This window comes from Grampus griseus (assembly GCF_964374135.1).
Source record: "Grampus griseus genome assembly, chromosome: 6".
NCBI lineage: Eukaryota > Metazoa > Chordata > Mammalia > Artiodactyla > Delphinidae > Grampus > Grampus griseus.
In genome coordinates, this window is record NC_139000.1 from 35,210,788 (window position 1) to 35,233,516 (window position 22,729).

At 44.7% G+C, this 22,729-nt stretch overlaps 1 pseudogene across 1 annotated transcript; it reads right to left on the reverse strand.

Annotated features, from left to right (window-relative positions):
- Positions 1-3,116: 3,116 nt before the first annotated feature.
- On the reverse strand, positions 3,117-3,550 carry LOC309824391 (large ribosomal subunit protein uL23-like; annotated as a pseudogene). The gene has a single exon. The product of its transcript is annotated as a large ribosomal subunit protein uL23-like (transcript).
- Between the last annotated feature and the right edge of the window lie 19,179 nt (positions 3,551-22,729).

A 22,729-nucleotide genomic window follows, 5' to 3' on the forward strand; every position in this document is an offset into this window, starting at 1 on the left:
ATGATGCACAACAAGCTAGGTTTAGTGCGGCCTTCATCTTGGCCTATGCCTGGATTTGCATCTGATGGCTGGACGCTGATGCTGCCATACAGAGGGCCTGAGCCCCGGACGCAGAGGGTAGCAGAGGGCCCAGCTGGGCCCCCTTGGACAGCCCAGGCCCTTGGATAATGTGTTCAAGTTTCAGTTCCCAGTGAGGTGTGTCCCAGGGATGGGGTGAGTGTGTGGAACTGCAGGCTGGGGGGAAGGGAGGGAGGCTTAGCAGGACCTGCCCCACAGGCTTTCTGGAGGCTGGACTCACCAGAGCAGAGGGGTCTGCAGGCTCCAAGCAGAGCAGTGACCTGTCCAAGCCTCTTGCTAGACTGTCTAGACTCAGGTTCCCCCCATGGGCCAATTTGGCCTCGAAGCTCCCCCAGCAGCTGTGGAAAGTCCTACACATGGATCCGAAAGCAGGCACCATTGCCCAGATGCTGCGACCCCACCGACATGCAAACACCTGAATGCGCTTGGGCGGAGACGAGCAGAAGGTTACCACAGTCCGATCTGCAGGGCTCCCTGCAGCAGGAGCGTGTTATTTCTGCTGGGGATTTTTACCAGAACCCTTTCTGTAATCCTCAGGCCATGGCTGGGGTTTAGTAATGAGCTGTAACAGCCGGAGAACTTGGTTCTGTGAGCTGAGAACAGCTGCTCATTCTCAAACGAGTCCTCTTTTCCTGATGACTGAGTTCAACTGTAGCAAAGGGGTCGGGGTAGGGAGCAGGGATCCAGGACAAGAACAGCAGCAGTGCTCACACAGGGCCAGAGCCCAGCACTGCCTTTATATAGATGGAGCCTCGGAGGCCCAGTGCGGCTGTGAGGTTGGGGGCAGCACAATGCCATATGCAGACTAGACTGTGGGTACGGCAGAGCTGAACGAGAGGTTCCCCAGAAGCAGGCTCTTACCTGAGGATTCATGTGCAAGTGATTTATCCAGGAAGTGCTCCCAGAATGAGCCAGGAAAGGAGTGGGGCACAGGAGGGATGGGGGTGGGGAGTGGGGAGGGGAGAAGATAAATGGCGCCCTCTCTGGCCTGGTCCTGCAGAGGGTAGCTTCAGTCTGATCCTGAGGGGGGCTCTGGAGTGTAAGTTACATCTCAGGGTTGTCAAAACCCCGGGCAAGGGAGCTGGGCTTCCATATTCCCTGCCCCCATCAGTCAGCACCACCCAAGGTGCTGAGTACAAGGAGATCTGAGTACAGCTTCCCAGAGGAGTGGCCTTGCGCTGTGATGCAGAGCAGGATATGCAGTTTCTGCCGAGGAGAAGGGTCTGAGCAGGACCCAAGGGAGGAGCTCAGGCACCCGGCTGGAAGGCCAAGGTGGCCATGTTTAGGACAGGCCAAGGAGGAGCATGGAGCTCGGAGGGATGGCTCAGCTCCCTGCAGGTTGCAGGTGAAGTGCACTCAACTATTTCAGCAAAGGTCCCAGAAACCACCTCCGGAAACCCCTCTCTCATTTGCCGCTGTTTGTGGCCAAAACCCTGAACTGTGACGAGGAGGGTCAAAGAGCTCAGGTGAGAGGTAGAACAGTCTTATTCAGACAAAACCGTCCAGAAATGAGTCACTGGCCTGACCTGGGCCCCAAGAGGCTCTGCCAACAAGAGCTCGGGGGCCCCAGGTGAGATGGGCATCAGGCTTGGGCCCAAAGGGTAGAGCCACTAGTTGGCAGCCCAGGGAGATGGATCTGTGTTAGTGGGAACTCCTGTCCCTTTACTTGACCCCACTTCCCTTCTCTCCATCCCTCCAGAGAGGCCCCACCTGACCTCCTGGTCTCTAGCCTCCTCTCCTCCAATCCAGTCTCCTGGAGTTGCCAGAAGGTCCCCTCTAAAAAGCAAATCTGGTCCTGTCCCTTCCCTGCCTGCCACCTTCCCTGGCTCCCCACTGCGCTCAGGAGAAAGACCAGAGCCCCGGTGCTCTCCCAAGTCCTCTCCTGTGGTGACAAGGCTTAGCCCGCTGGGACTGAGATCAGCAAACTTGGGGCAGAAATCAGGAGTCTCAGCAGCTTCCCAGAGCCCGCAGGCCAGGGCGGCACTGGCTTCAGCCCAGCTATCCGGGAAGAGCGAAGGGCAGCCCCGGACCCGCCCCAGGGCCTCGCTCTCCGCTTTGCCTCTGTAATTAATTTATGGAAAGCATCTAAACTAGGAGCCAACACAGTCCTGCAAACCTCGTCTAACCCCTGCCTCCACTGGAGGGAGCAGCGCCCTTGGGGTGGAGCTTTTCTTACAGTGATTACGTTTGGTTTTATTTCTGGAAAAAAACAAAACAAAACAAAAACAAAGCATTTAAGGTCTAATTTCCCCAATCACCTGCGTAATGAGGCGGCTTTCAAGGGGTGTTTGGTGAGGCCACAGGGAGCCTTGCGGTCCTGCAGCCCCAGGAGGGCTTTGGGGGCTCAGAGTCCAGCTCATCAGAAGCTCCTCTTGGCTCCACCTTTGAGCACAGCCAGAATCCGACCTCCTCTCTCCCGCTGCTGCCTCCACCCTGCTGAGCCACGGTCACCTCTGCAATGGCCCCCTGGCCATCTCCCTGTCTCTGCCTTGCCGTGCTCCAGTCTCTGCTCCCAGGCAGCCACAGCCAAGCCCATCGCTCCTCTGAGAAGCTCTCCCAGGGCTCCCCGCTCCCTGGGGTGACGCAGGAGTCCTGCCAGGCTCATTACGGCCACACAATGCCCTCCGACCTCACTGCCTCCCTGGAATCCCTTGATGTTGCACACTCTGCCTCCCAGCACCCCTGCACTAGGTATTCCCCCTGCCTGGAACGTCCTTCCCGAGATCCGGTATCTGCAAAGTCTGCACCCTCGTGCACTCACTCAAAAGTTTGCCCTTCACAGCTTCCCTGATTGTACTCATGCCCCGTTCATTCTCTATTCTCACTCTGCTGTATTTACCCTCTTACCACTCATCACCTGAAATATCCTTATTTTCTGACTTATTGTCTTGTTTCCCTCTATTCTCCACCAGAATGTCAGCTCTGAGAGCAAGGGATTTGTTTTTGTTTCAACAGTGAAAAATTTTATGTTTAGAATTAGCCAGCTGGACTCAGTTTTGACGATCTCAATTTTGTTGGCAACATCCAAAGCATCATAGTCAGGAACCAGTCGAACATATGCCTTCTTCTCTCCACCGGGCCTGGTCAGGGTGTTGACCTTAGTTACGTCAGTGTCATAGAGCTTCTTCACAGCCTGTTTAATCTGGTGCTTGTTGGCCTTGACGTCCACAATGAACACCAGTGTGCTGTTGTCTTCTATGTTCTTCATGGCTGACTCGGTGGTGAGGGGGAATGTGCTCTGATGGCATAGTGGTCAAGCTCTTTTCTCCCAGGGGACGCCCTTCCAAGGCTATCTGGGCTGCCTCCTGAGCCACAGTGTTTTGGGCCGTTGGAAGGTGGGTGACGTCCGGATCTTTTTTGTGTGTGGCTGTGGACAGACGCCTTTCAACGCTGCTTTGTTGGCCTTCAAAGCCTTGGCTTTGGCTTCCACTTTGGGAGGGGCAGGGGCTTCCTTCTTCGCCTTCGGCACCATCTTCACGAGAAGGCGCAAGAGATTTATTTTGTTCGCTGACACATCTCCAGTACTGAGACAAGTGCCTGGCACATAGCTGATGCTCAATAAACATTAATCAAATGAATGAATGAAATGCATCTGTCATGTGACAGAGGGGGTGGGCAGAGATCCCTGAGATGTTCTGGGGGCATCCTCTCTGGGTGCGTGGAGTCAGCCTGACCTTACCTCTTGCAGGAAGTCTTCTGTCCTGGTTCTAAGTGGAAGTTCTGGCTGCAGGTGGCAGCTCTGATCACTCAATAGGACTGATTTTCCTTTGGTGCACACATCACCTCTTCCAGGGAGCCCTCCCAGAACCCTTTCCAACCCTCAGGGAAAGTTTGTCCTGCCCACCCCTGGCCTGACACTTTCTCCCTTGTGGTCTGTTTTGGGTGTTGGTGTCAGGCTGAGGTCCCTGGCAGGCACCTGACTCATATCCAGAGAACACCTGGAGGGCCACTTCAGCTCACGCTTTACAGGGTCTCTCGTGGGGCCTAAGTCACACCTTCTCCTCACTCAAGCCTCAGAATAACCCTCTGAGGTAGTTATTATTATCCCCATTTTACAGATGAGGAAACTGCGGTCAGAGGCCACAGAAGTGACTTACCCAAGTCCCACAGCTGTGTCACAAGGTGGAGTGCAGCCGTGCTCCGTGGCCTCAAGGCCAGCCCCACTGCCTACAGCATGGTGCTCAAAAAGGGTCTGGGGAAAGAAGGGAAGGACAGACCTGAGTTCTGAGTCTCCTGAGTGAGCGATGAAGATGCTGTAAACACAGCATGTGTCAACCCACTGCTGGGCTGGTCTGTGTGGCCCATCCTTGCTCAGCCAAGCCCTCCTGGTGTTCTGTGCAGGGAAAGAAAAGGTAGTAAGTCTCTCTTCCAGAGGGCCCCACGGTGGGTGTGGGGATGTAAAGAAGTTGCATAACCCTACCCAGTGCCCATCCCTCATCCTCAGCCTCTCCCTGGGGCGAAGACAAGGCCCAGAAGAGTTGACTGATGAGCCAAAAATTAGGGACAGAGCCGGGACCAGTGACTCTTGACATCAGTCCTGTCTTTTTCTCTGATTCTACCTGCTGTGTCTGCAATGCCTATATCCCTAGGACCCAGACCTCAGTTTCCTCATTTGTAAAGTGGGAAAATTGTACCTATCTAATAGGATCAAAGATTAAATGAGGTAACACAGGAAAGTGCCCGGCACAGTGCCCAGCAGAAAGTAAATTCTTAACAATCAGTGCATATAGTTATTAGCTGGTTCCAAGAGAAGCGCCTATGTTGCATTGTCTCCTCCTTCCCTGCCTTACGAATGGTCCTCACAGGCCTACAGCTGCAAACTTGGTTGTTAGAAGAAGACCTATTTCTTTAGGAAAAATAAAATAAAATAAAATAGTAGTGCCCCATTGTGGAGATGGTATGACAAAACTAGCACAGCGTGGCAGCATTTTGTGAACATTTTAAATATGCAAGGTAAATATTTTATGAATGTTAAATATTAATAAAGTCTCATTTTGTCTGAATTCTCCCACCTTTTAAAATGTATGTCAAGAAACAAATAACTTCAAAGCTGTCCAGTTAAGCGAGCTGTCAACTGGATTTACAATATTGCCACGTAGGGCATTTTTTAAACTGGTAAACAAATGTAAGTGTCTCCTCTCGTCTTTTGTCAAGATTAGTCTCAAATTTGGTGAATTTTGAATTACGCCCCGGCAGGACTAGACCCTTCCTGGAATAAGGTGCAGTGGTCCTACACACACCTGTATGTCACCGGGGCCAACCATCTGGAAATGGCACTTTGACAAAACCCATCAAGAACCATAAGAACCATTTATATACTTTGACCAGTTATTTACTGAGGAATTTATCCTAGTGAAATAATTTCAAAAAAGCAAAGCAAAATGTAAGCACATGAAGATGTTAACTGCAGTGTTGTTTACAGTTGAGGAAAATGGTAAACACACTCTATCTACAACAAGAGTGGAATGATTTAGTAAATTATGCTTGAGCCCCTGATGGTTCTTCAGCCAATAAAAATGATCATTTTGAAGACTATGTAACAACATAGATAATGTTTATGTTCAAAGGTTTCATATCAAAGGAGAAAATGCAAAACTGCATTGAGACTCTGGTCCCTACTGTCAGGGCAACTTTCTTTCCTTGTTGTCTGGTCCTCACAACAGCCCTCTCAGGTAGACAAAACAGGGTCATTATTTATACTCCTATTATCCAAGGGAGGAGAGACCACAGGGACTCAGATTCTGAACCGGGACAGCTCCTAACACAGAACCTAGTGCTGCCTCAGAGGAGCGTGTCCCTGACTGCGGGCCCAGCAGCAAGCCCCCAGCTCCTGAGTGAGGACAGTGTAAGACAAAGCCCAATTCTCACATACCCTCCCATCTCATCCAGGAGGGGTGTCCCCTGGGGCTGCCTCTTCTTCCTTCTCAGGCTGGGATTTCCCCTCTTGGGCAATTTGGAAGAACCCCAGGCCCGGGTCCCACCTTGCTCTGAGCTGAGCTTATAGGAAGCCCCTTGTGCACAGCTGACCCATGAGGTCATGTGGGAAAACCCTTAGAAACTCTAGTATGTGCTGCAGGTGCTGCTGTTCCGATTATTAAAAACAAGTGTTAATGTGAAATTTTTCCATCATGCAGACACTGTTGGTAATAATATAATCAGCGCTCCCCTCTCCATTGCCACCTTAGGAAATAAAACCTTACGGGGACACTTGAAGCTTCCTGGGTGCGCCTTCCTGATCCCACCCTCCACCTCTGTCACAAAGGTAACCCAAAACATAAAGGGATGTTTATCTATAAATATTAAGTAGTATTGTTTTGCATGCTTTTAAACTTTCAATATGTGGCTTCATATTGTCTTCTATTCATTCAACAAATTCACTTGGCAAATATTTATTGAGCGCCTACTGTATATGAGGCACCCTGGGAATATCAGTGAACAAAACAGACAAGATCAGTACTCTTGTGGTGTGTACATTCCCATGGGGTGAGCCAAATGATACGCAAAATTTATGAATTAGAGATAAACTGTATGTTAGAATGTGAGAGGTGCAAAGGGGGAAAGCAAGCCAGAGAGGCGGGGGTGGAATGTTGCAATTTTAAGTAGGATCATATCCTTCTATATCTTGCTTATTTACTCCATATTATCTTTTTCTTTTTTATGAATGTACCATCTTTATTCGTTGTCTTGTCAATGAACATTTAAGATTTCTTTTTTTTTTTTTTGGTCATTATAAACAATATTACCATAAGCATTTTTGTAAAAGTCTCTTTGAGTACACTCAGAAGAGGTTTTGGGGGTATAGATTTGCTGGGTCTAGGGCATCTTCGACTTAACTGAGATAGATGGTACAAATGGCTCTAACTAAGGTGGTTGTACCAAAGATTCCCACAAGCAGCGTATGAAGGGTCTAGTAGAGGAACTAGTTCCTCTACCTCTTCTCTAACACTTGGTGGTGTCAGATTTTTTTAAATACCTGCTAATCTGACAAGTATAAAATACTATATCTTTGTTTAAAACTGAATTTCCCAGATAACTACAAAGGTTGAGCATATTTTCATAAGTTTATTCATCACCTGTGTTTTTTCTTTAATGACTAGGAATTTCATTGACTTTTGCCTATTGGTTTTACACCCAGTAATCTTGCTAACTAATAACTGGTCTGTAGATTCCTTTGGGTTTTCTAAATAGACAATCGTATCATCTGCAAACAATGACAGTTTATCTCTTTCTTTTCAAATGTATGCCATTGATTTATTTTCTTTATTAATTTATTTAAAAACTTCTACCACTAAATGTATTAATTTATTTAAGAAAAATAAGTTCAAAAGTACAATGCTGAACAAAAAATGTTACAGTGGGCATCCTTATCTTTTTTTTTTTTTTTTTTTTGCGGTACGCGGGCCTCTCACTGTTGTGGCCTCTCCCGTTGCGGAGCACAGGCTCCGGACGCGCAGGCTCAGCGATCATGGCCCACAGGCCCAGCCGCTCCGCGGCATGTGGGATCTTCCCAGACCGGGGCACGAACCCGCGTCCCCTGCATCGGCAGGCGGACTCTCAACCACTGCGCCACCAGGGAAGCCCTATCCTTATCTTTTCCTGATTTTAAAGGAAATGTTACTATTGTTCGCACAAGTAATATTTCCTTTAGAAGTTTTTATAGATATCCTTTATCAGTTTAAGGAAATTCCCCTTTATTTCCAATCTGCTTAGAAGGTTATCATCAATCATTATATACTTTTATCAAATATCTTTTCTGTGTCTGCTTAGATGATCATACATTTTTCTTCTTTAATCTATTAATGTGATAAATTAGCTCTATAGATTTTCTAATATTAAGCCATCTTTGTATTCTTGGAATAAACTCAACTTGGTTATGGTACATTATCTTTTTTTTTTTTTAAAGAAGATGTTGGGGGTAGGAGTTTATTAATTAATTAATTAATTTTTGCTGTGTTGGGTCTTCGTTTCTGTGCGAGGGCTTTCTCTAGTTGTGGCAAGCGGGGGCCACTCTTCATGGCGGTGCTCGGGCCTGTCACTATTGCGGCCTCGCTTGTTGCGGAGCACGGGCTCCAGACACGCAGGCTCAGTAGTTGTGGCTCACGGGCCTAGTTGCTCCACGGCATGTGGGACCTTCCCAGATCGGGGCTCGAATCCGTGTCCCCTGCATCGGCAGGCAGATTCTCAACCACTGCGCCACCAGGGAAGCCCGGTACATTATCTTTTTTATATACAGTTGAATTATTTTAATAATATGTTAGTTAGGATTATTACATCTAAATGTATGAGTGAAATGGGCCTGCAATTTTCCTTTCCTATGCTATACTTGTTTACATTTTTAATTTAGTTAATTAATTAATTTATTTTTGGCTGCCTTGGGGTCTCCGTTGCTGCACACGGGCTTTCTCTAGCTGCGGCGAGCAGGAGCTACTCTTCGTTGTGGTGTGCGGGCTTCTCATTGCAGTAGCTTCTCTTGTTGCGGAGCACAGGCTCTAGGCGTGCAGGTGGGCTCAGTAGTTGTGGCTCGAGGGCTCTAGAGCGCAGGCTCAGTAGTTGTGGCGCATGGGCTTAGTTGCTCCATGGCATGTGTGATCCTCCCGGACCAGGGCTTGAACCCGTGTCCCCTGCACTGGCAGGCGGATTCTTAACCACTGCGCCACCAGGGAAGCCCTGTTTAATTTTTACATTAAGATTATACTGTCCTCGGGCTTCCCTGGTGGCGCAGTGGTTAAGTGTCCGCTTGCCAATGCAGGGGACACGGGTTCGTGCCCTGGTCCGGGAGGATCCCGCATGCCACGGAGGGGCTGGGCCCATGAGCCATGGCCGCTGAGCCTGCGCGTCTGGAGCCTGTGCTCCGCAACGGGAGAGGCCACAGCAGTGACAGGCCCGCGTACCGCAAAAAAAAAAAAAATATATATATATATATATACTGTCCTCAAAGAATGAATTTGGGAATATTCCTTATTTTTCTATTCCCTGGAAGAATTCATATAAGATTGGCTTATCTATTCTTGAAATGTTGGTATAATTCACCTAAAGCCATCTGGGCCTTGAATTTTCTTTGTGGGAATGTTTTCAATTATTGCTTCAGATTCTTTGATTGTTTTAGGACTATTCAGAATATCTTTTTTTTTTCAGTTTTGATAGGAATTTATGTATTTCTATAATAGAAATATATATAAAAATATATAAAAAACTTCAAATTTGTTGGCATAATGTTGTCGACAGCATTCCCTTATCATGTTTTTTCTCAGTAATCTTTTATTTGCAAATACAGCCACATGAAGATAAAACCTCCAGATGGTTGTGTTTTTACCATATTATCTTTTAAACCTGTTTTAACTATAGTTATGTTACTCTTTTCATGTATAATGTCATTTATTTGTATATTTTCTTTTTTTTCCCCTGATCCATCTTCCCAGAGATTTTTCTATTCTGTCTTTTCAAAGAATCAATTCTTAGTTTTATTGGTCTTCATTGTGTTTTTATTTTCTATTTTGTTGGTTTCCATTTTGTTTTTTGTCTCTTTACTTATATTGTTTTGGGGTTTATTGTGTTTTTTTAAACTTCTTAGATTTGACACTAAGGTCATTAATTTGCCCTGAGGGCATTTGTCTGCCAGCTGAACTGAGCTGAGCAACAGCTGTTTTGAGAGGACTCTGGGATGAGGGGGACAGATGTGGAGGCCCAGGACCCAGTGTGGGGAGGAAGAGTCTATCAAGACCCTCCACAGGGAAGCAGGACTCTACACCTAACTTTGGTGCAATGCTGCTTTCTCTCCAAACTATAGCAAACTGTTTAAAAAAGAAAAAACCCACAAGGAGGAGGATAATAGAGGAGTCATCAGCAACAGCATTTTGGTAGTTGGAAAGTAGATGGGCCTAACAGGCCCAAGAAAGCCATATCCCAAAGATGAAAAAGAAGCCTGATTTATACTGCAGAACCATAAAGAGGTCTCAAACCAGGCTCACCAAGCATCTCAGGACTGGGGTTAGTATGGGGTGCGTGGACAGAGAAAAGATCCTACATGTTTGCAGAGAAAAAGTAGGTATATAGAGAGAATTATGGCTGAGAATGGTGTTGGATTTTAAAAACAGCATCAGTGGAAGCCAGAACACAGTGGAGTAACAAGTTCAAAATTCTGAAAGAGAGTTTGTGGTTCAATTGATGATAAAAATGAGCAAATTAAGCCGATGATTAAAACAAGTCAGTTATTTACTCCAGGGAAAACAACATGTTGTGCAGGAAAAGAAAATGATAGTGTTCTGCACAGCTCATTTGACAATAGATTTACAGCCAGAATAAGGCAAATAATGAATATTGATCCGATCAGAATGACAAATAACAATATTGGGAGGCTGATGACCAGGGGATAAATGTGGGGGTGTGTGGGTGGAGTATGTGCATGTGTTTTATAGGGGTTGTGTTTGGGGGAGAGGGTTGGTAAGAGAGCTAAATCCTCTCTTCATGATGAGAAATTATTAGATGATGCCCAAACCTGAAAATTCAAGAAGTAGCAATATAAGCATGTTATTTAAAGAAAATACGGTAAATATCAGAAAGATTGAAACCTGTATCTCTGGGACTGAGAAAGAGGGGTAGGGTGGTGATAGGGTTGGGGGTTGAGGGGAAGGGGCTTCAGGGAATTGCTGATTTTCATAAGAAACCATGTAAATTTTTCAACTTTTAAAATTATGTGCATGTTTAACTTTGATAAAAATAAAACTGAAATTTAAAAAATTCCAGAAGTGGGATGGCTGGGTCAACAGGCATGCATGTTTTTAAGATCTTACCCACAGCGCTGAACAGTGAGCCCATTTCACCCTCTTCCAGAAGTGAAAGAGTCTCTAATTCCCAGTCCTTGTCAGCACCATTGTCAATTTTCAGACCTCTGCCAGTTTTATGATTAAAAAATATATATCCTATTGTGGTTTTAATCTGCATTTCTTTGACTACCAAAGAGTTTTACATAGTTAACATATTTAACCATTTTTAGTCTTTTTTGATTCATTTCCTGTTATAGTTCTTTGTCCATTTTTATCTTGGAATCTTCACCTTTTTCACCGTTGGTGTATAAAGGCTTTTAAAAATAGTAAGCCTACTAATTCTTGATCTATCACACGTTACAAATATTTCCACATCCCCCTCCCATGGGTCCTTCTGCTTTCAATTTTTTTTTTCTTTTTTTGCCACACAGCATGTGGGATCTTAGTGCCCCGACCAGGGATATCGAACCCTTGCCCCCTGCTGTGGAAGCGTGGAGTCTTAACCACTGGACTGCCAGGGAAGTCCCTAATTTCCTTTTTTTGATGTGAGGGATTTTTTATTTTTATGTGGTTCGGTCTATTTTTTATGCTTTTTGCCTTGGGATCATGCCTGGAAAAGCCTTGCTCGTTCGTCCATGGGCTTTTACAAATACAGCATTTCTTATTTTGTCTGGTATTCATAAGCAGTATTTCATGGAGTCTAAGTTTTCACATTTTAAATCTCTGAAACTGGGATGTGTTTATAATCACTGGTGCTCAGGTGGCCGTCACTGCCTGCATGCCCCACATCAAAGTGTGCAGAAAGTAAGATAGTAGTGAAGCACTCTTTAAGGAATGCTGCATGATCACCTGTCTCCTTTTCCTCCGGGCACAAAGCTAGAACGCTCTTCCCAGCCCCCCTGCAGTCCTGTGTGGCCCTGTGACTGGGTTCTAGCCTTTGGATGGTGGGTGGAAATGACATAAGTGGCTTTCCTGCTTGGCCTGTGAAACTCCCATACCATCCTCTCCTCTCTCTGTCTGCTGTCTGAGGATCTAGCAGCAGTTCTAGGTGATGGCAGGACCAGAGGCAGAGGAGTTTAGGTCCATGAAAAGCCTAATGAGAGGTGCTTGTTGACCAGGGATCCTCATTGTTATTTGGGTGAATAAGGAATAAACTGTTACTGTGTTAAGCTATTGAGATTTGGGGTTTTGTTTGTTAGAGCCGCTAGCATTGCTGATACCTAACTGACATCCTTGTCTTAATTCTGACTCAAATGTGAATCCCTCTAGACTAGAGTTGAGTGTTTTATCATTGAGTATGATGTTGGCTTCTGATTTTAGGTAAACGTACTTTATCTGATGCTTTTTAAAAAAAAGAAAATTAAGTCTTGGTATTGGAGTTATTCTAAGTGTATAAAATTAATTGGAAAATTTTAAACTTTTTTAAGCTCTGGAAAAGGTTAAATAGCATAGGAATTAATTGTTATGTGAAACCTTGACAAGATTCATCCTGAGAACGGCCTGTATCCTTTTGCAAGAGTAGTGCTTGAACAAGCTTTACTTTCTTTTTCTTTTTCAAATTAACTTTTTAAAGTTATTTTTTTTAGAGCAGTTTTAGATTTACAACAAAATTGAGAGGAAGGTACAGGGATTTCTCACATATCCCCTGCCATCACACATGCATAGCCTCCCCCATTATCAACATCCCCACTAGTATGGTACATTTTTAACCAAGGATGAACCTACATTAACATATTGTTATCACCCAAAGTACATAGTTAACCTTAGGGTTCATCTTGGTGTTATACATTGTATGGGTTTGGACAAATGTATGATGACATTTATCCATCATTATAATAACATACATCTTAAAAATCCTAAGTGCCCCACCTATTTATCTTTCTATCACTCCCACCAACCCTTGTCAACCACTGATCTTTTTACTGTCTCCATAGTTTTTCCTTTTCTAGAATGTCTTATAGTTGGAATCATACAGTATATAGCCTTTTCAGATTGGCTTCTTTCCCCTACTAATATGTATTTAAGATTCTTTCAGGTCCTTGACACCATAAAACTCTTAGTAGAGGACACAGGCAAAACATCTTCTGACACAAATTGTACCAATGTTTTCTTAGGTCAGCCTCTCCAGGCAATAGAAATAAAAGCAAAAATAAACAAATGGGACCTAATCAAACTTACAAGCTTTTGACCAGCAAAGGAAACCATAAAGAAAATGAAAAGACAACCTACAAACTGGGAGAAAATATTTGCAAATGATGCAACTGACAAGTTTTCAAAATATACAAACAGCTCATACAACTGATTAACAAAAAAATAAACAACCCAATCGAAAAATGGGCAGAAGACCTAAATAGGCATTTCTCTAAAGAAGACATACAGATGATCAACAGGCACATGAAAGATGCTCAGCATCGCTAATTATCAGAGAAATGCAAATCAAAACTACAGTGAAGTACCACCTCACACTGGTCAGCATGGCCATCATTAAAAAGTCTACAAATAACAAATGCTGGAGAGGGTGTGGAGAAAAAGGAACCCTTCTACACTGTTGGTGGGAATGTAAATTGATACAGCCACTATGAAGAACAGTAAGGAGGTTCCTTAAAAAACTAAAAATAGAGTTGCCATATGATCCTGCAATCCCACTCCTGGGCATACATCTGGAGAAAACTATAATTTGAAAAGATACAGGTACCCCAGTGTCCACTGCAGAACTATTTACAATAGCCAAGACATGGAAACAATCTAAATGTCCACTGACAGATGAATGGATAAAGATGTGGTGTATATATATGTGTGTGTATGTATATATACATATATATATATATATATATATATACATACACACACAATGGAATACTACTCAGCATAAAAAAGAATGAAATAATGCCATCTGCAACACTATGGATGGACCTAGAGATTATCATACTAAGTACATCAGTCAGAAAGAGAAAGACAAATACCATGTGATATCATTTATGTATGGAATCTAAAATACGACACAAATGAACTTATCTACAAAACAGACTCACAGACATAGAGAACAAATTTGTGGTTGCCAGTGGGGAGGCGGGTGGGGGAGGGATGGAGTGGGAGTCTGGGATTAGTAGATGCAAACTATTATATATAGAATGGATAAACAACAAGCTCCTACTATATATCACGGGGAACTATATTCAATATCCTATGATAAACCATAGTGGAAAAGAATATGAAAAAGAATGTATATATGTATAACTGAGTCATTTTGCTGTACAGCAGAAATTAAACACAACATTGTAAATCAACTATACTTCAATAAAGTAAATTTTAAAAAAGATTCCTTCATGTCTTTTCATGGCTTGACAGCTCTGTTTCTGTTTGTTTGGTTTTGTTTATTCATTCATTCATTTATTTATTTATTTATAGTGCTGAATGAATGATATTCCATTGTGTTGGATGTACCACAGTTCAGACATTCGCCTACTGAAGGACATCTTGGTTGCTTTCAAGTTTTGGCAATTATGAATAAAGCTGCTATACATTATCTGTGTGCAGGTTTTTGTGTGGACTAAGTTTTCAACTCCTTTGGGTAAATACCAAGGCATACGACTGCTAGATCCTATTGTAAGAGTATGTTTACTTTTCTAAGAAACTGCCAAACTGATGAAACTTCCAAAGTATCTGTACCATTTGCATTCCCACCAGAAACGTATGAGAGTCCTGTTACTCCACGTCACCAGCAGCATTTGACGTTGTCAGTGTTCCAAATTTTGGCCATTCTAATATGTGTGTAGTGGTATCTCATTGTTTCTTTAATCCGCATTTTTCCCGATGACATATGATGTCATATGCTTATTTGCCAACTGTTTATCACCTTTGGTGAGGTGTCTGTTAAGATCTTTGGCCCATTTTTTAACCAGGTAGTTTTTTTATCATTGAATTTCAAGAGTTCTTTGTATATTTTGGATACAAGTCCTTCATCAGGTGTGTCTTTTGCACATATTCTTTTTCAGTCTATGGCTTGTTTTCTGACTCTTTTGATATTGTGTTTTGCAGAGCAGAAGTCTTTAATTTTAATGAAGTCCAGCTTATCGATTACTTCTTTCCTGGATTGTGTCTTTGGTGTTGTATCTGAAAAGGCATCACATCACCATACCCAAGCTCATCTAGGTTTCTCTTCAAATTAATCTTTTTTCTTAGTGTAAAATACAAATAATAGAAAAGAGAAAGTCACCCATAGTTCTACTTCCCAGGGATAAACATTGAGAGAATTTTGGTGTATATCCTTTCAAATACACACTCACATTCGCACATTTGCTTACATAAATGGGGTCATTCTCTACATATACTGATTTGCAATCTGTTTTTTTACACCTAACAATATATTGTACATATTTTCCACAATAATATATCTATTTAATTTTTATATATTTATTTTTCAGATTCCAAAAGTAACATATGTTCATTTATAGTTCAAGTATTACAGAAATATACAATGTAGAAAGTGAAAGTTTTCCAATTTCTTATATGGCCTCTTTTTGAGTTGACCTTGTAAATGTTTATTTTCATATAAAATTATTCATTTCGTAAACCTTTCAAACTTAATAGTTTAGAGCTACAGTCTTAAAAGAAAATCTCTACCGCATTTAAGATCTATCACCTCTCACCAGACAGAACCATTCAAGGAGCTTTTCACCCAGTTCCCCCCATCTCCTCCAACTTCCAACATCTACCTGTTTTTCAAAGTTCTGCTATAATGTGGCTCCTCCAAGGAAACTTCCAGCTTCCTAAGTCAGAATCAGTCTCCCCCATCCCTGCCCCTAGACACTTCTTCCTGCAGCACGAGGTTTTTACATCTCCACACGCATTTAAATGCCAGTAGAGGCAGCATGAGGTAGTGGAAGCAACGTGGACAGAGCTGGGCTTTAGTCTGAGCCTCACCACTTTCTAGCTGGGACCTTGGGCCCCTCATTTAACCTCTCTGAGCATCAAGACTCTCATCTGTAAAATGGGATAATGATCATACCTACCTCCCAGGTCCCAGGTGCTTATTATCCTATTTGATATGTGAATGCTTCCCCTGCTGGCTCCCAAGGGCAGGGTCCAGAGCAAGGGTCTTTGAAATCCCAGGAAACATTGACTTGAAATCCCCACAGGAAGCCCTGAGAGGCCGTGTACAGAACCTGGCGGGTGGGTGCAAATCACCCCACAGTCAGTTTTCCCTTTCTCTGGAGAAGCCCTAAACTGCTTTCTCATGCTCTCATTTGCTGCCTGGCTTGGCCTCCAGCCTGAGGAGTGGAAGAAGGCCAGAGGAGTAATAAGTAAAAGCTGCTTCTGCTCAAAAAATTAAAAATAGAATTACCATCTGATCCAGCAATCCCACTTCTTGAGTATATATCCAAAAGAGTTGAAAGCAGGGACTTGAAGAGGCACTTCTGTTCACAGCAGCAGTATTCACAATAGCCAAAATATGGAAGCAACCCAAGTATCCCTCAGTGGATGAATGGATAAACAACATGTGGTGTATACATACAATAAAATATTATTCAACCTTAAAAAGGAAGGAAATTCTGGGGGAATTCCCTGGTGGCCTAGTGGTTAGGATTCCGGGCTTTCACTGCCATGGCCAGGGTTCAATCCCTGGTCAAGGAACTGAGATTCTTGCCCCCCCGCCCCCCCAAAAGGAAGGAAATTCTGACATATGCTAACATACTATAACATGGATGAACCTTGAGGACATTACACTAAGTGAAATAAGCCAGGCACAATAAGCCAGGGATTTCCAAGCCCCCATCTAGAGAGCAGTGTCCCGTGGGTGGCACAGAGCCCTCACCTCTGAATCCCCAGCAGACTTTGCCCACTGTCTTCTCCACACAGCAGATGCCAAGCAGGAGGTGGGAGTGCATAATGTCCCAGCTCTCTCCCAGCTCTGATGAGCTGAGAATTAGAGAGGATGGAAACGTGGGATTTTAAAAAGTAGATAGAGAATTAAAAATACAATTGAAAATAATGCTCACTATTCCAAGATTAAAAGCATTCTTTAGAAACTGGGCTTTATTAGAGGACATGCTTCCTGCCTTGTGCAGGAGGGAGGGAACTGGGTCACCCGTGCTCTCCGTAGGGGGCAATCAGGTGAAATGATTATGAAGTATGTCAAATAAATGGTCCTTTTTTCTCCCAAGGAGATAAGGAAAGGTAATTTGGTCTGTCAGTCGCGCACACAGAAGACGTCATGGTCAACTGCATTAATACTGAATACTTTGTCCAGAGTCACAGAGCTAAAAGAAATTACAGAATCTTTCTCCTGTGAATTCTGGCATGACTCTCAGCAGACCCTTCCCCACCTGAATTCACAAGAGAGAGGAATAATAAAAGGCAGGGTCTACAGTGGGACCCAGAGCTTGCCGTGCTGCTCCAGGCGTGGTGGCCAGAGCCGGTGCTTTCCTCACACACCTGTGACCCATTGTCCCAGCCCTTCCTGGGTCCTGTTTCAGCCAGATAAAATTCTAGCTGTTTCCTGTGGATCCCTGTGCCTCCCTGCCTGGGGCCACTGTTCCTGTTCCTCCCTCATCTGCACTGTCAAAGCCCACCCACCCATCCTCGCTGGATCCCGGTTGCCTTCCCCTCCTCTGACTGCACTCCGGGCACCCTCGCCTTTTTCTCCAGTTGTTATGGGGATTTTGTGTCTGTATCTTCCTTCCCTAACCTCCCAGACCTCCCAGAGGAGAGACTCAGTCAGGCAGAATAGTGGATTTTTTTCTTTTCTTTCTTTCCTTTTTGGAATTGGTGGTGGTGAAGGGGTGCTGTCAAGGCTGGGGTGGGCATTGGGATGCTCTCTAAATTCATCGTCAAGTTGTTGCATTGCAAAAGGCAGTCTTTACCTCCACCCCCTCTAGCAGGGGGGTCAGGGAGCCCCGTACCCAGAGCCCTTACCCAGTGGCTGGACAAAGCCTCTTCCCTTCTCTGTTTTTGGGGACTTTTTCGGTCTCTGGAACAATTAAACCTCTTTTCAATGCAGTTATATTCATTATTTTTAGGCTGTTTTACCCAATTAATTTTTATTTTCAGTTAATTATGTATTAACAGTTTAAGAAAATGAATATATTCTCAGTTCCTTAAAGTAAGCCATTAAATATGTATTTATTCCTTTTTTAAAATGCACGTCCGTTATCTCCTGCAGATGGAGAAGACCGGTTTGGAGCCATCTGGGCCTCTGAAACAGACCCTTATACAAAGGTGCCTTCTTGGCTGTATGGGCTGGGCACACGGGGGCTGGGAAGGACCTGGCACGTGAGGGCCACGGCATGTGGTGGAGATCTGGGCCTCATAGGTGAGAGGGGAAGGTCATTGTCAGACTGTCACAGCTTGGCGGCATTTGGGGTTAGGGGAGGTGGGTGCAACTGAGAGTCAAGTGTGTGAGGATGTGTGAAGGTGAAACCAGCACCTGGAGGATTGTGGCTAAAGGAATAAACCTCCTCTGGGTGGTTTGGTGAAAGCCTCCCGGATGACAGCACAGCGGGTCCCATGGGACCCAGACTCGCCAAGGTGTGTGACCTTGGGCCAGTCAGCAAGCTTAAGCGGCCTCAGCTCCCTGGGTCTGTGGTAAGTACAGCTGTGCTGTGTCCTTCTTGCTCTGACATGCTGCGAGCCTGTGGATCACCGGAGGTTGCCCCAAATCTCCTATTCACATAGTGAGGGCAGGTGAAGGCCAAGGCTGCTCTACCAGGTGACAGCCCTTCCAGCTCCGAGACCCAAAGTCAGGGGAGAGATGCAACTTTGTCCCACTGCTCCCTGCGGATGGAGGCGCCCAGTGACCGTCTATACCAGGAATCAGCAAACTGAGGCCTGTTGGCCAGATCCTGCCAGGTGTATATTTCTGCATGACTTGAGAGCTAAGAATGATTTTTCCATTGTGAAATAGTTGGAAAAAAATCAAAAGGAGAATACTATTGTGTGACACATGGAAATTATATGAAATTACAGTGTTTGTAAATAAAGTTTTATAGGAATGCAGCCAGGTTCATTTGTTTACTTATTGTGGTGCTTTTGTGCTACAACAGGAGAAATGAAAGTCATGACAGAGACAATGTGGCCTGCTAAACCTGAAATATTTACTATCTGGCTCTTTACAGAAAAAAGTGTGTCAGCTCCTGATCTACAGTACTTTTCTGTGGCAATTACAAGGAGAATTTTCTTTACAGCAAACTAGATGGGATATTCCAGTTGTTTTTTGTCATGAGATTTGATAATTCACTTGATAAAAATGTAAGCACATTCTCGGTTGGGTCACTGAGGAAAAAGAGATAAATCAGATCTAGTCCCTACAAGGGAGCTCCCAGTCTGACGGGGAGACAGGCAGGTGTGTATGTATGTAAATTGCAGTATAGAGGGATTGGCTCCACAGTGTATATTTTTCACAAGATTCTTGGAAGCATAGAGGAGGGAATGACTAACTGCTGGGGAAATCAAAGAGGGCTTCTGAGAGGAGGTGATGATTGAGCACCCTACTACTTTCAGCTGAACAGAATGTGTATTATATAAGTCTAGGATGCCCCCTATGGTTACATAGTGCATATCGGCACAACTGAAGAGGGAAGCCCTGCTGAACGGATCTTGAAGGACTCTTGGTTGCAAGTGAGAAGTACCTAACTCACTTGAATCATTGGCTCCTGAAAGGTAGAAGTCTGGGTGCAACCAGGCATGGCTTATGTGGGGGCTCAGGCAGTCAGGGCCTTTTCTCTCCCCATCTTTTGGCTCTCCTTGGCTTTCTTCTTTCCATGAGTTAGGAAACATGGTGCTGGGTAGCCCAGATATACAACCTCCCAGCAAGACAAGGCTATCCAGAGGAAGCCCTCTTTCTCCCAGGGACTATGCAACAATCCCAGGAAAGAATTCTGATTGGCTGCTTGAGTCACATGCTCACTCCCAAACCAACCACTGTGCTGAGGGGTGGGGCGGAGTGGTCCTTGAGATCACCTGCCTCAGAAAGCCTGGGATGGAGGGTGGAGCCATCATAACTGATAGCCTCCTGGAGTCGAGGAGGCATGGTTCTCCCAAGGAAACTTGCAAACAAAACCACATATCCAGCACAAAGTGTCAGAAAGACCTCTTCCAGCAGACTAGGCAGGAAAAGTCTGCAGTCAGGACACTGCCAGTTCTATCCCCAGGGTCTCTACAATGCATGAGGCCACCATGAGCAGTGGCCCTTGAGAAGTACCGCTGGGCAGCCCTGTCCATTCCAGTCTGGGAGGACTGTTGACCTCTGAACCCAGCTGGGGAAGAAAAAGCAAGCATCCCCCTCCCCACCTCTTCCCTAGGCTGTTAGAACTCAAAGCATGGTTGGAGTTCACTTATTTGATCCATGGAGCTCTTTAAAATAATAACAAGACCATCCACTGACTGGGAGATACTATTTACCAAAGACATATCTGATAAAGGACTGCTATTCAAAATATACAAAGAACTCTTAAAACTCAACAAGAAAACAAATTACTGGTTAAAAAATGGGCCAAGGACCTTAACAGACACCTCATCAAAGAAGATAAACAGATGACAAATAAGCATATCAAATGATGCTCCTAGGGCTTCCCTGGCGGCGCAGTGGTTGAGAGTCCGCCTGCCGATGCAGGAGACACGGGTTCGTGCCCCGGTCCGGGAAGATCCCACATGTGGCAAAGTGGCTAGGCCCGTGAGCCATGGCCGCTGAGCCTGCGCGTCCGGAGCCTGTGCTCCGCAATGGGAGAGGCCACAACAGTGAGAGGCCCGTGTACCGCAAAAAAAAAAAAAAAAAATATATATATATATATATAAAATAAAAATATTGTCTTAAAAAAAAAGGATAACAAGAGCTCATGAGTTAAAATACACCACCTTTCTTTTAAAAGCTCTTTTGCTCAGCCACAAACCATGGGAATTAAATTTTGTAGTGCATTTAACAGACAATGAACATCGAGCAAGGTCACAAATACATGTTGAGATTACAAGACAAGACACTGAACAGAAACCAGCAATCATCGGCAGTCTTGTGATGGCTGCCTGGCCTGGAGACACACATCTAACATCACCCTTGCATGTGCCAGCCGGCACCTCTCTCACTGTCCCCTCTGCTCTTTACATGGCACCATTTCTTAAAGGGGGTCACTGCAGGGCAGGAAGAATGATACACGTGTGCCCTGTGTGTTTCTTATGTATTTAAAAATACAGGTAAGAAGGATGTCACTGGCATCTTTCTGGCTTTTAGATCTGAGTGACATCATTTGAGAAACACTGTTCTTGTCCAATCCCCCAACCATTTAGTCCGACCCTCTAGTTTTATAGATGGTGAAACTGAGGCCCAGAGATCCACAGGGACTCTTGAAAGTGATTTCAACAGCCAGGACTGGCTCTGAGAATCCTGGTCTGGCATATTTGAATTCAGTCAGATGAGGAATGTAGGAAGGCGTGCAGGCGGTGCTGCTTCGAAGGGGCCTTGGGAACACTCTGGCTCAATCCTCTTGGTTAAGGGTGGGAAACACTGCTTTCCTTGACCTCAAAGATTCAGGCTCTACCAAGTTGCTCACTTAAGTGTTATTTGAGAAAACTTTTAAACAAATTAAATATGGCATGTCCCCATTTAATGGTATGTCTATGAAAAGTGGTACATCTATGAAAAACTCTACTGCCATTAAAAATGAAAATTAGGAGCATGGTAGATTGATGACAGTAATTGCTGCTACGATTACTGACCTCCCTGTATCGACACCCTTTACCCTGAAATTTGCAGTCCTTCCCACTCTGACTCTGGGCTGTTTTTGTGATTTGCTTTGACACACAGAATGTGATGGAGGGTAAGACACATGGCACAGTCCCCCCTGTTGCCCAGGCAATAGCTGGCCAGTCACAAGACATGTGAATGAGGCCATCTTAGACCCACCAGCTGACCCACCAGCTGACCACAGATGCGTAAACAACCCCAATCAAGACCAGCTGGGCCTGCCCAGATCAGTAGAACTGCCCACGTGACCCACAGACTCATGAGCAATAATAAATCTTGTTTTAAGCCATGAATTTTGAGTTGGATTGTTATAGCAACAGCTGATGGATACAGAGGTATTATTGAGAGGGGAGATGGAAGCATGTGGAAGAAGATAAAAAACGTGCCCAAACAGTATGAGCCATACCATGTGATATGGAGATAAGCCACACAGCAGTAGTCCATGCCCACCCACGCTAATGGAAAATACTGGATAGAAACACACCCAATATCTCAGGATGATATTAAGGGATGGCTGGGGGTAATTTTATTTTTCTTCTTTACTCTTTTCCAAATTTCCTCTGATGGTTTTATGTAACTTTTATAAAATTCCTTTTTATAAAATTAAGTGCAGGCTGGTCCCACTCAGGACTCTCATGCTAGAAGTGGCAACGGGCCCAAGAACTTCTTTGGAGAAGTCCACTCAATCATCCATGCCACCACCAGAACAAGCCCCTACTGTGGCCAAAGACCAGCTACTGTCACAGGCAAAAAAAAAAAAAATCCATTGTTCAGACTTTGACCCCGCATATGAGCAAACCCCGAATCCCTTTCTTCCCTGCCCCACAGTACTGGGATACTAAGAGATTCACTTTGTGTTCTCACTTGCAGTTCCTTCTGGACCACCGTGCTGGCCTGGCCGGGTCTCCCACCCGTCCTCCTCTGTAATGATTCTCCCCGTCAGCATATGCACATCCCCCAACACTGCAGGTTCAGCTCTAGTCCCGCTCCTCCGGGAAGCAGCTCTGGTCTCCCCGCTGGACACTCCATTCTGAGGTTCCAGAACACTTCCCTGGACCACACTCAAGTCTCCTTCCCACCGAGTGGCATTCATGCCCATATTTCATCTCTTTGTCCAAACTGAGCGCAGTGAGGACAGAGTCACCACATGACC